The following is a 14,848-nucleotide window of genomic DNA, read 5'->3' as shown; positions in this document are numbered from 1 at the left end:
GGCCCCTGGAAGTACACACAGAGTTCACACAGTACACATTAAGTACTACACAGTCTTACTGCCTCCCAGGCGGCCCATGGCCCCTGGAAGTACACACAGAGTTACCACAGTACACATTAAGTACTACACAGTCTTACTGCCTCCCAGGCGGCCCATGGCCCCTGGAAGTACACACAGAGTTCACACAGTACACATTAAGTACTACACAGTCTTACTCCCTCCCAGGCGGCCCATGGCCCCTGGAAGTACACACAGAGTACACACAGTACACATTAAGTACTACACAGTCTTACTGCCTCCCAGGCGGCCCATGGCCCCTGGCAGTACACACAGGGTACACACAGTACATATTAAGTACTACACAGTCTTACTGCCTCCCAGGCGGCCCATGGCCCCTGGCAGTACACACAGGGTACACACAGTACATATTAAGTACTACACAGTCTTACTGACTCCCAGACGGCCCATGGCCCCTGGAAGTACACACAGAGTACACACAGTACACATTAAGTACTACACAGTCTTACTGACTCCCAGACGGCCCATGGCTTCCTGCCGCCCCCACTGCTCGTGTATTGAACTGCATCATTTCTGAGGACGAGCGCAACCAAAGCTCCATAGGAACGCAGGACAGCAGGGCAGCCATCTTGCTTTTGCGTTTGTGTTGTTAGAGGCAAGTATATCAGGGTCTTCAGTGTCTTCATTGTCTTCAGGGTCTTCAGGGTCTTCAGGGTCTTCATTGTCTTCAGTGTCTTCAGTGTCTTTAGGGTCTTCATTGTCTTCAGGGTCTTCAGGGTCTTTAGGGTCTTCAATGTCTTTAGGGTCTTCAATGTCTTTAGGGTCTTCAATGTCTTCAGGGTCTTCAATGTCTTCAGGGTCTTTAGGGTCTTCATTGTCTTCAGTGTCTTCAGTGTCTTCAGTGTCTTCATTGTCTTCATTGTCTTCAGGGTCTTCAGGGTCTTCAGGGTCTTCATTGTCTTCAGTGTCTTCAGTGTCTTCAGGGTCAGTGTGAGGCGCCTCCAGTGAACATAGTGATCTGCGCTGCATGTGACCCCTGTGGCACTGGAGAGCGAGAGGTGACTGAGATAAAAATATCTCAACTTCTTGTAACGCCACAAGCACCTACAGAACAGGAAGTGCAGCGGCTGAATCTGCCTACAGAACAGGAAGTGGAGCGGGTGAATCTGCCTACAGAACAGGAAGTGGAGCAGTTGAATTTGCCTACAGAACAGGAAGTGGAGCAGCTGAATCTGCCTACAGACAGGAAGTGGAGCGGCTGAATCTGCCTACACAACAGGAAGTGGTTGAGTGAAGCTGCCTACAGCCAGGAAGTGGAGCGGTTGAATTTGCCAACATAACAGGAAGTAGAGCGGGTGAATCTGTCTACAGAACAGGAAGTGGAGCAGTTGAATTTGCCGACATAACAGGAAGTGGAGCGGGTGAATCTGCCAACAGAACAGGAAGTGGAGCGGTTGAATTTACCGACATAACAGGAAGTGGAGCGGGTGAATCTGTCTACAGAACAGGAAGTGGAGCAGGTGAATCTGCCTACAGAACAGGAAGTGGAGCGGTTGAATCTGTCTACAGACAGGAAGTGGAGTGGTTGAATCGCTGACCTAACAGGAAGTGGAGCCGCTGAATCTGCCTACAGAACAGGAAGTGGAGAGGTTGAATCCGTCTACAGACAGGAAGTGGAGAGGTTGAATCCGTCTACAGACAGGAAGTGGAGCGGTTGAATTTACCGACATAACAGGAAGTGGAGCGGGTGAATCTGTCTACAGAACAGGAAGTGGAGCAGGTGAATCTGCCTACAGAACAGGAAGTGGAGCGGTTGAATCTGTCTACAGACAGGAAGTGGAGTGGTTGAATCGCTGACCTAACAGGAAGTGGAGCCGCTGAATCTGCCTACAGAACAGGAAGTGGAGAGGTTGAATCCGTCTACAGACAGGAAGTGGAGAGGTTGAATCCGTCTACAGACAGGAAGTGGAGCGGTTGAATTTACCGACATAACAGGAAGTGGAGCGGGTGAATCTGTCTACAGAACAGGAAGTGGAGTGGTTGAATCGCTGACATAACAGGAAGTGGAGCGGTTGAATCTGCCTACAGAACAGGGAGTGGAGCGGTTGTTTGACCCTAAAATTGGTACAGGACATAAAGGGACTTAGCTTCACAAAAGTACAATCAAATATTTACCATCAGATAAACAGTATGGAATGTTTGTGCCAAAGTAGGTAAAAAGTGAACAGTAGGAGGCACTACAAACGCCAAAAACATGCCCCTGGTTGTGTGATTGGTGGAATTAGGGTTAGGTGCGTACACAGAGTTGGGCAACCCTAACTCTGCGTACACACCTGAGAGAGAACCATTGGTGGAAATATGCAGTTTGGTGGTTATCGGTACATGCTAGCCTGGCCTAGGCGTGTCTACGTGTGGCCACTTGGGGAACATGTTCAGAACACTAATATGAACATTCACAAAGACTTATGATTCCTGACAACGATAATATTTGTAATAACTAGTGCATGAGCGTTCAAACGGGAGTTTCACAAAATGTAAGGACAACTTTGCAATAAAAAAATAAAAAATAAATAAGCACCAGATGTGAAAATATAGGCATTTTCACATCTGGTGTTTATACTTTAGTTCTGATATTATTTGAACTTCAGGAGGATCAGTCAAGTCCAGGTTTCTTCAGTGAATGATTCTGTCATGTTTTTGTGGAGGCGCTCCACTCGCCGCGCAGGCGTCTCCTCCGCCCGGTGCTCCGCTCGCATCTCCAGCGCTTCCGCTGCCCGCATGTTAGCAATGTTCCTGCGTCTCGTGCACTGTGATGTCACAAATCGCCCCACTCCGGCTCTGTGCAGCAGAGGCGGATTGTTGTTGATTATTACGCATGTCGTGTGTACAAATAGCACTAAATTGGACACTGCACATCCTTGGGTCCCCAGAAATACACCCGGCAAGCGTGAAGTAGATCGCATGAACGGTTGTTGTGGCACGAGTCGGTACCGTGACGTCACAGCATTGTGATGACAGCGTGACATCAGAACACAGGCAGCCGAGGCAGACAGACAGGCAGAAACACACGCAGACTATCAGATCATGCCTCAAACTCGCACTAGCGCCTCCTTCCATCCGCCTACTCACTGCCCTTGAGAAAGCACAACCTGCAGGTTCATGTTACTGGTGTATGCATACAGTGTAGGCGCTATGACAACGTATCAACAGGTTATTTACATCGGCATAGAGACTGATCCTTAATCTGCATATTTCTGTGCTGTTCCATAGTTTCACGCCACTTCTATTACAAACACCCAAAGTGAGCTCCTGTTTCCGGGTACTTCTTGGAAGAGTGTTTAGCTCGCTGCATAGCCACGTACGTCTCCACGTACAGACAGACGCAGAGATTCCTTCCTTTATTAGTTGGACGTGTCCAGTACATGGGGGCGTTGTTCTGATCACCCGTCTCATATCTTCAGGACTAAACCTTGCACCGGGAGATCTGAACGGCCTTCATGGGCTGAAATCCCATTAATAGCCGCCCCGTGTTTTCTGACCTCAAAACACGGATATCCACTTCTGCACCTTCTTTTTGCACATTTTTAACTGTACATTTTATACTCTATATAGATATGTTTATAACATATATATATGTTTATATATTTATATATAAATGTTTCTTAATAATTATTATATGTTGTATGTAAATATGTTGTATGTAGATTTGGAGCTGTAACAAATGTAAGTATTTCTGATTCTGATTCTATATATTTATTTTTCAATTTTTTAACTTAACTGCATATTCTACCTCCAAGCACATTGTGAACACTATCATTACTGTTAATTACAATTTATTACTCTATTGCTGCTTATTAGGGTCCCTCCTGACCCCTATTGTTATTGCTCCGATTATTAATATTATTATCCTCCTTGGCACTTTTCGGGCTAAAATGTCCAGAACAGAACAACCGCTACAGCTAACCCTCACCCGACGGAGCAGAAATTAGTGAGAAACCGATTAAATTTGACCCGAGGTAGCTACACGTTCCTGCACCGTGCACACGCCCAGGCTGTCAAACTTGCGGTCGGGTGGTGCAGCGGGATGAGTTTGTGGAGCAAGATGCTTTGTGACATCATCATCCGATTCATTATAAATGTGCCGGTTGTGGCTACAAAGGTCCATCCAAAATGTACGAGCTACGTCGCATAGACTCCATCGTGTAGACTCCATCACTCTGGTGGTTACACACGGTGTGTGTGTGTGTGTGTGTGTGATATCTGAGCTGCTCGACGTGGGTGGGGCGTTTGGTTTGATATTTGATTATTTTTCCCTTTTTGTGAATAGAAAAACATTCTGTTCCATCGTCCTTATTTTGCAGCATTGGATCCAGTCGTAACACAAACTGTAAGAGTGGAGAAGAGCCCAAAACATATTCCCTGTTTGTGACCTCACACATAGAGTTCGCTTGCAGCTCCAGAGCAACGGATCTCTGTGCACTACAGGAAGTAGACAGTGACCTGAGAGGAAGTAGACAGGGACATGACCGGAAGTGGGCAGGACCTGACAGGAACCTTCTCATTTTTAGGATAAAGTCACAACACGCAACAAGTGGATCCATGTATTAGTAACTCTACGTGTCACCAGGACTCACCGCGTCACTACGTCAGCCGATGCTGCGTTCAATGGAAACTCTGAAAATTGTAACTCGTTTTGGATGTGACGCTGATGCAAAGCCGAGCGACGGCACAAACTGATGCTACGTTTTATGGGAATTGAAAATTTGTAATCGGTGTCGATAATGGACCCTGTGTACTGCTGCCTGCACCTACATTTACTCTTAATTACTGTGTTTTACTCTTTTACTGTTTGCTTTTTTTTTTACTTTTTTTGTTCAATTTGATTTAATAGTTGTTTTTTTAATAGTTCATTTTTTTTTACGATTTAATACTCTTCATTAATATTTATTACTGTCTTTTACAGGTTCTTTTTTAAGTTTATTACTATTTGTCACTCCTTTACTATTTAATACTCTATATTACTATTTATTAGTCTTTTACAGTTTTTTTCTGTTTAATTCTATTGCTCCTTTACTATTTTATACTCTTTATTACTGTTTATAGGGTGCGGGCTGGATCCCCTATTGAAATTGCTCTGGAAAATCTCTCTGAATATTTCAGGCTTCTGAAACAGAAGAACGGCAGAAGCTACAAACGTGGTTTACGTCTCGTTTAAACAGCCATGTACCGAACATCTCGTGGTTTCCATTTCATCCAAATCAATCCACATACAGAGCAGATACCAGTGAAAAACCTTCCCGCTGTCAATGCTGAACTTACCAGGGGTCCTCACAGACACTCACACAGGCCCCACTGCCTTACTCTACTGTATGTAGCATACTCTATGACTGTACTGGGTTACTGCATACTGTACTGCATGACTGTACTGGGTAACTGCATACTGTATGACTGTATGGGGTTACTGCATACTGTATGACTGTACTGGGTTACTGCATACTGCGCTGTATTGCTGTTCTGTTCGGTGTTACTGTATTGCTGTGTAGTACTGGTGTATACTGTACTGTATATCTCCATACTCACTTTATTCGCATGCCACTTTACCGCACATATCTGTAAATATAGTCCATCCCATATACATAACTCTATTCCCTTCAATTTTGTACCCCCACTTTGAGTCTTATTTTACTGATATTCTATTCACTAACTGCATTTCGTTTTATGAATCAGTAAGTTTCAGTTAGTTGCTAGGTAGGAATTAGGTTAGCTGTTATGTTTGGTTTAGTAACTATTGTGCATATACAGTATGTATGAAAGTATGTACTGTATATGTATGTGACAAAACCTAAACCTCTTGATTCTTGAATCTCAATTTGATCCCAAGTAGTGGGGTGGTCTTACTTGACTGACATGCCACTATTCATGAACAAAATGAAATTTAAAGTTAGATGCTCTGACATATTTACTATAAATGTACAGATTGTGATTGAGAATGTCCAGTTGGACGGTGTCCAGTGTGCGGCGTGGACTCAGTCGCTCTGTCCTGTTTATACGTTACCAAAGTATTGATTTACGTGTATATTTATATAACTTCTAACCTGGTAGATGTCAGTAGATCTGTTAGATTGATGTTTATCTCTTTGGTATCATTAATTTGCTGGATTCATGAAAAATACAATAAACCATAATCCACAAAAACTCCGACCACGTCAAGTAATGTGCAACTGAGTGATGCGTTCAAGATCCAGTGAGGCGTCGGAAAAGTATAAGCCGTGAAATGGTAATTACTCACTGAAATACCATGTTTTTCATATTTCATGGAATCATAATCTCTCCAAAATGTAAGTCACCATCAAAATTACGTAAGTTCGATTACCTTCGTAAACCTCCTTGAATAGGTCACTTCAACCATGTGACACAAACAGCCAACTGTACAACCGGAGCGCCGGCGCTTCCTCCGCTCGCCAGCACGCAGCGGGGACGACGTCCCCCGCAGCTGACCTGGCGGGTCTTCCTAAAACACCAATTGGAACTGGAAGTCACACTCCTCCCACCCCGAGAAGAAGGAACCAGTCTCCCCAGGTCGAGAGTCCCTCGAGAGTCCCTCGCTCCAAACGTCCCCGTCTCATATAATCACAGAGGCAGATTCAGGAACCTCCGAAAACTGTAACACGTACCTGACAGACTCAACTGGACCCGTGTATTGCTGCCTGTAGCTAGATTTACTCATTACTCATTATTACTCTATTACTTTTCATTATTCTTTATTAGTCTTTATTTAATGTGTATTCATGTTTATTACACTTCATTACTGAAGTGTAAATATTTTTGTCAATGTTAATATTTAGCTCTACTATTTTCCTACTTCACATTTTGTTCTGTTTGTACTGAGAGTCACAGTAAAACACAATAAAATACTACACAGAAAAACAATAAAATACTACACAGAAAAACACAATAAAATACTACACAGTAAAACGCAATAGAACACTACACATTAAAACAGTAAAATACTACACATTAAAACACATTCAAAAACAGTAAAATACTACACATTAAAACACTACACATTAAAACAGTAAAATACTACACATTAAAACACTACACATTAAAACAGTAAAATACTACACATTAAAATACTACTCGTTAAAGCACATTCAAAAACAGTAAAATACTACACATTAAAGCACAGTGAAACACAGTGAAACACAGTGAAATACTTGCAGGACCTAGATGCAGGTGCCGTTGCACTGATGTACCGGTCCCCGGGGCACCGTCACTCCACTGAGCACCGTCACTCTACCGGGCACCGTCGCTCCACCGGGGCAGCAGGTTGCCGGTTCTGATCCAAATTGCGGAAAGGTCCCGTCCTTGTACTTTCCTTCTCTCCTGCTTTCTGTACCTGCACCCCCGAGCCACCTGCATTACCGTAACCCCCCGAGTAACCTGCATTACCGTAACCCCCCGAGCCACCTGCATTACCGTAACCCTCCTAGTAACCTGCATTACCGTAACCCCCCGAGTAACCTGCATTACCGTAACCCCCCGAGCCACCTGCATTACCGTAACCCCCCGAGTAACCTGCATTACCGTAACCCCCCGAGTAACCTGCATTACCGTAACCCCCCTAGTAACCTGCATTACCGTAACCCCCCTAGTAACCTGCATTACCGTAACCCCCCTAGTAACCTGCATTACCGTAACCCCCCTAGTAACCTGCATTACCGTAACCCCCCGAGTAACCTGCATTACCGTAACCCCCCGAGTAACCTGCATTACCGTAACCCCCCTAGTAATCTGCATTACCGTAACCCCCCTAGTAACCTTCATTACCGTAACCCCCCGAGTAACCTTCATTACCGTAACCCCCCTAGTATCCAGCATTACCGTAACCCCCCTAGTAACCTGCATTACCGTAACCCCCTAGTAACCTGCATTACCGTAACCCCCCTAGTAACCTGCATTACCGTAACCCCCCGAGCAACCTGCATTACCGTAACCCCCCTAGTATCCTGCATTACCGTAACCCCGTAGTAGATTCAAGAGGTTTATTTGTCACATACATATACATACTTTCATACATACATGCAGTGAATGTCTTTGCAACGCACCCAGAGTTTATGCACAATAGTTAATAAACCGAACATAATAGCTAACTAAGTTCCTACCTAGCAACTAACTGAAACTATGATTCCTAAAAAATAATGCAGTTAGTGAATAGAATAAATAAAATATAATAAAAATTAAACAAGACTCAAAAAGATAATTCTGAGTGGGGATAGGAAATAAAAGGGAATAGAGTTATGTATATGGGATAGGCAATTTGTATATAAAGACGTGCAGTAAAGTGCATGTGAATAAAGTGAATGTGGAGTATAGTATCCTGCATTACTCTAACCTCATAATATACAGTACTACATTACCATAACCCCTCTTGTATCCTGCATTACGGTAACACCCCTAGTATAATGCATTACGGTAACCACCCTAGTATACTGCATTACCGTAACACCATAGTATACTGCATTACTGTAACCTCACATTACACTGCATTACCGTAACCCTCCTAGTATACTGCATTACCATAACCCCCAGTGTCCTCCATTACCGTAACCCCCCTAATAGCCACATTACCTTAACCCCCCCTTACTATCCTCCATCACCTTAACCCCATGGTATCCTGCATTACTGTGACCCCATAGTATCCTGCATTACTGTGACCCAATAGTATCCTGCATTACTGTGACCCCATAGTATCCTGCATTACTGTAATCCCCCTACTATGCTGCATTACGCAGCGCTTGCCCTACCGTAGTAGCTGGAGCAGTCCGTTGTTGGGGTGTTGAGGATCCTTCATGATCCTGCAGGCTCTGCTACTACACCTCCTGGTGTATAAGTCCTGCAGGGAGGGGAGGGTAGTTCCAGTGGTACGTTCGGCTGAATGCACCACCCTCTGCAGGGCCCACCTGTCCTGAGCAGTACAGTTCCCAAACAAGGCAGTGATGTTGCCTGTCAGGATGCTCTGCACTGCTCCAGAGTAGAAGGATTTGAGGATCCTCACTGAGACCCTGAGTTACTGCAGCTGCCTGAGGTGGTAAAGACGCTGCCTCTCCTTTCTCACCAGAGTGTCCGTGTGTAAAGTCCATGTTAAGCCCACCGTGATGTGGACTCCCAGGTACTTCAAGGTGCTCACCCTGTCGACAGAAGCCCCATTACTCACCAACGTTGCGTGCATCCGTGGTTGTACTCCCCTGCTAAAGTCCACAATCGGCTCCTTAGCCTTGCTGATGTTCAGGAGGAGGCTGTTGTCCTGGCGGCAGAGTGACAGGTCAGCCACCTCCTCGCTGTAGGCCTTCTTATCATCGTCGTTGATCAGGCCCACCACGACGGTGTTGTCAGCAAACCTGATGGTGTTGGAGCTGGAGCTGGACCTGGCCACACAGTCATGTGTGTACAGGGAGTACAGTATGGGGCTGTACTCCCTGGGGGGGGATCCTGTGTTTAGGGTGAGGGAGCTGGACATGTGTCTCCCCAGCCTAACCACCTGGGGCCGGGCTGTGAGGAAGTCCAGGATCCAGGCACACAGCGGAGTGTTCAGTCCTAGCTCCCACAGCTTGACAGCCAGTCTAGTGGGGACTGTGGTATTGGAAGCTGAACTATAGTCGATGAACAGCAATCTCACACAGGCCCCTCCCGGCCATCCAGGTGCGTGAGCGTGGTGTGCAGTACCCAGGAGACCGCATCGTCCATGGATCTGTTCTGCCGGGGGGGGGGGGGGGGGGCTGAGGTGTCTCTTTCAAAGTTTCCATGTTGTGTTATGTCTTGTTCTGATTCCTCTGGTTTCTTGTCCTGGGTAGAGGGAACAGATGGATGATGCATGAAGTAAGATAGGTTACAGATAAAAAGTTTTACTCCTGATTTGTACAGGCAAAGGCCATCTGCCTTGAAAATATGGCTGTAAGTTGAAATTGCACTGAATGGGCAATACATGCAGTTAAAAAAGCTAGTGTTCCATGCCAACAATCTGCTGAATCTCTCAACTCCTCTTGTGAGGTGGTAGAGGGTCAACGATAAACACCTCAGCATTCAAGGAGCTGGCTGTGTTCAACAGATCAATAATGACTCGTTTCAGTACATCAGACTGTTTTTTCAAAACATCATTGGCCCCATGTGCACTATGATTGTTTTAGCAGTTGCTGTGCAGCCATGATATGCCAAATTATTTCTATCATGTCAGAGATCAAATCCTTGGGAAGTATTTTAGTGTTCTTAGTGCACATGCTTCTTACATCTTTAACAGCAAAGTCACTCACAATCAGAGTTTGGGGCCCAGACGTTAGCTTTCCCTGAAGCCTTTTTCTTTCTGAGTTACTCAGTCTTTACCTTGCTTTGTGAAGATGAGAGGTTATCCAGGTCATCAGACAGAGATCCAGGGTCCTGCAACAGTGGATCAAATCTGTTCTCCAGTTGCACACTTGTTGGGGAGGTTTGTTGCTAGTTCTCCCTTTTGCAGCTGTCCACCTTTGTGTACTACCAAGGACAAGGGTTGAAGAGGCGCTATGCCTGGATGATAATGCAGGCCAGCCGGTCGCATTACAGATCTCAGGGCGTTGGGCTCTGCCTGTTAGTCGTCCTCTCATTTCCTAGGGTAGTGATTTACTCTTAGGCTTAGCACCAAGATTCCCAGGGAGGAGATTTATTACCCGGTGTTGGTGTGTTAGCATTATCTTATCCACTGATTTGAGTCCATGGTAAAGTTATTCTTGCATAGTCCATAGTTATTCTTCCACGTTCACTTCTAATCTGTGAATTTAGGTTTCAGCACTGGTTGGTGGAGAAGAGGGCCATCTTGCTACTAATTAACTTGCTTAGCTTACTGAAGCAAGGGGAGCTGCATCCACTGAAGCTGGTGCTCGTAGTAATCCTTCATAAACAGTTGTAAAATAAGTGTCCAGCTGTTAGATGGAGCCGCTGTTTCTTCTTTAACCGATGCAGAAGGAAAAAGGTGCTGAGACAGTGAAAATAGAAGCAGAGAGCGGAGAGCAAAGCAAAACCTGCTGCTGCACACAATGGACACGTGAAAGATCCTAGTAGTCTCCTTTATCGTAACCCTCCCAGTAGTCTCCTTTATCGTAACCCTCCCAGTAGCCTCCATTGCCGTAACCCTCCTAGTATCCTCCTTGACCATAACCCTCCTAGTAAGCCTCCTTCACATAACCCTCCTAGTAGCCCCGTTACCGTAACACTCCAAGTAGACTATTTTAGTGTAACTCTCCAAGTAGCCTAGTGACCCCTGCTGCCACTTGCTGTATTCATGCTGTCATTGACAGATTGAATTTGAAACTGAAATAGTCATTTATTTATTAGCAGAACCAAGACAACACCAACACTTTTCTATGTCAGTCGTTTTGCTTTTTGAAGAGCTCCTCCTCTTTCTCGTCTCTCTCTTTTGTTTCGTTTCTTCGTTTCCCTTCCTCTCCATCTTCAAGGGATGCTAAGCTGCATGGAGTGGTCAAAGTTAAGACTTCAGTTTCAAACCAAAAGGCGTTGAAACATCAACGCACCAAACAAACCTGAGTTGCTGGACACGACAGAACGAGGCCAGACGCTGAGATTCAGACCTTATGAAGTCCTGCAAGAGAGACATGTATACAGTGTACTATGCACTGCGTACTACTACAATATAGTATTACAAGGAAAGTATGGTACCAGTATCTGTCTCTCTACATTGTCCAGACTTTTAAACATCTCTTCCTGTTGCTTCAGCTGATCAATAACGCTGCTCTGGAACCTCTGCAGCAGGAGCAACCTAAGACAGACAGACAGTATGGGAGAAATGTACCAAAGGTTAAAAGGAAATAATTATTATAGAGTATACATATAAAGTATAATCATTATCTTGCCTATATGCATTTAATAATTGTGGGGAAAAAACAACTCTGGGATCAACCTAAAACAGGCAATGTGTCTGTACGTTTCACAGCGGTAAACGTGCCCAAATAAGGTAAAAATGCATGGGATGTTATGACAACCTGTAGGAGATGGATCTACAGTGGATGGATCTAAAATAATAAAAAATCCTGTGGATACAGCTTTATGGGTACAAATTAGAGGAAAAGTACCATGAAGGACTGAACTGGCAAATCCCTAAGATACCGCCTTAGAGAAGGTTCTCTTGAGAGTCTGAATGGTTAGGGTAAGTTGTACTTCTGAGATACCGTTTTAAGGAGATAAGTCTTATTAAAGTTCTGCTTGGTCAGAAGTGAGTTTTTGTTTGACATATCGCCTCTGATAGAGACGGACTGCTTGGTCAGAGGAAAATTGCAGTCTATGATACCGCCTTAAGGAGAGAAGTCTCATATGGGTCTGCTTGGATAGATTAGATTAAACTAATTGTCATTGCACGTCCAAGTAATGAGGCAACAAAATGCATTTCTGTGCATTTTACCCATCATAGTAGTAGTAGTAGTAGTAGTAGTAGTAGTAGTAGTAGATTGATGGGTACTGCGATACTGCCTCAAGAAAGTGCACTTCTGCCTGTGTAGAACCGAACTCTGCGGATACCGCTTAGCAAGTTTGCTAAGGTCTCAACGGTTAGAGTATAAAATTAGGAAATTAACTCTGTTGTACTGCTTGGCAATTTTACCTTGCTAAGGTCTGAATGGGTAGAGTACAAAATTAATAAATTAATCAAATTGTTGAGAGTAGGAGCTTTGGGCAAGTGCCAGAAGTAACAGATAGAAGAATAAAAAGTATAGACAGATATTTATAAGACAGGCTGGATGCTTAGAATAACCTAAAAATACAGTAAACAAGGAACGGGGCACGAAGATATTCTAGGAAGAATTAAAACTGAAGTAATTAAGTGATTGAAGAATATTAAACTCTCTGTTGCAATTAAGAAAAATAAGAAACAAGGGGTCTATTTTAATTAAATGAATAGATAAGGGAAGGTAATGCATGATGAATGAAGAATGCAAGAACAAAGCAGAGAGGTGCAGAGAAAGTTGTCTCAGCTCCAGTTGGAGGAAATGACAAAGAAAGACAAAGATAAGAAAAAACAGGCGGTTGTTGCAGAACCAGGCACAATGACGCTGATTGTCCAACAAGCCCCACCTCAGGCGTTCTCCCCCTAGTACAACAGCCTCAGAGCCAAAGGTCACCTGCCCCACCTGTTGTCAATGTATACACACAGAATAGTGGGAATCCAAATATTGGGTATAGACAGAGTCAATATAGGGGGCCACAAGGACAGTCTAGATGGTCAGCAGCAGGGACCCCCTAGCCAACGCAGAAAGCCTATGGAGTGTTAGGGATGCAATCAGGAATGTCACCCCAGAAGAGATTGATTACCAGATCTATTGTCAACACCTATAGTTGAGGCAGAAGAAGAGATGTTTGTGGATGCATCTTGCTACAAAGATCATTTGGGAAACCATATAGGGTTTGCGGTAGTGAGACAACCCAGAAAACATTTGCTGTTATTCAAAGTTGCGCCTACAATAGATTATGTTGTCCGCATGCAGGAAAAAGCTGGAGTTTAAGAGCAAAACATGTGGATAAAGAGGGGTGCTGTGTGCACCCCCATAGGGTTATGGAGAGCCCATGATGAGATGTTGTTGGCACTCGGTGTTGTTGGGTTTGCTCATCACTAATGCGCATGGTTTTGACCATTGTGCAAGGGGGGAAATAGTGAGAAAAATTAGAAAACAAGGTTTTTGGTCAACGTACTTGCAAACAATGGTTAATAATCAACTAAATGAATGAGGTATGTGCAAAACAAAACATAAGAAAAACAATCACTACCCCATTAGGACACATTCCCACACCTGGGGTACCATTCAGACATCTGGTGTTGGACTACGTAGACATGATTAAGAAGGTAAATGGGAAAGGGTACATGTTAGCAGCCATTGATAGATTCAGCAGATTGGTAGAAGCAGTCCCATCACATGATCAGAGTGTGTCTACTGTAATCAAATCTTTGACTAGAGAAGTCAAGTTTGGAATTCTGACAAAGATTAGCTCAGACAATGGCTCAGCGTTTATCCAGAATTCAGTAAAACTAGTGAATCGGCAGCTGCATGTGAAACATAGGTTAGGCTGTGTGTTCCATCGTTAGTCACAGGGGATGGTCGAAAGGGTGAATGGGACACACAAGGCAAAAATAAAGGCTGAAAGCCCTGAAAACATATAGGTTGAAGGTCCTGATATGAAAATAGGAGTACGTTTCTCCGAATACTGATCATTTATCTAGCAGTCCAGCAAGTAGCCCTTGATTATTCTAGATTGTCAAAAGAATGTTAAGCTTACACTAATCGATTTTTGGGACTTAAACACCAAGGGGGGAATATATGTTAGAAATTTACTATATGTTTAAAGAGAATATGATTATTATGTACTATACATTCAAAGAAAGTATAATCATTATCTTGCCTATATGCTATATGAATGAAATAAGTGTGGGAAAAAAATAACTCTGGGATCAACCTAAAACAGGGGGAATGTGTGTATGTTTCACAGAGGCGACAGATAAACATGTGCCCAAATAAGGTAAAAATGCATAGGATGTTATGACAACCTGATGGATCTACAGGGTAGGGAATAACGGTCTAAGCGAATGAGATAACACTTCTGCAGAACCGCTCCGCTTTTAGATCACTGGTTTAACGTTTTAACAAAGGTCTTTTTGAAGTTAGTTCCTTGGTTTACTGATCTTTCTCTTAATTTGTTAAATGTTGTCTCACCACAACAGACAGACAGACAGACCTACCAACCAGTTCCGGGTCTCTAAATCCGACTCAAGAATCATATGGCTGATTCTTCTGGAATA

Source organism: Zeus faber (assembly GCF_960531495.2).
Source record: "Zeus faber genome assembly, chromosome: 19".
In the NCBI taxonomy this organism is placed as follows: Eukaryota; Metazoa; Chordata; class Actinopteri; order Zeiformes; family Zeidae; genus Zeus; species Zeus faber.
This window is presented reverse-complemented; position numbering follows the sequence as displayed.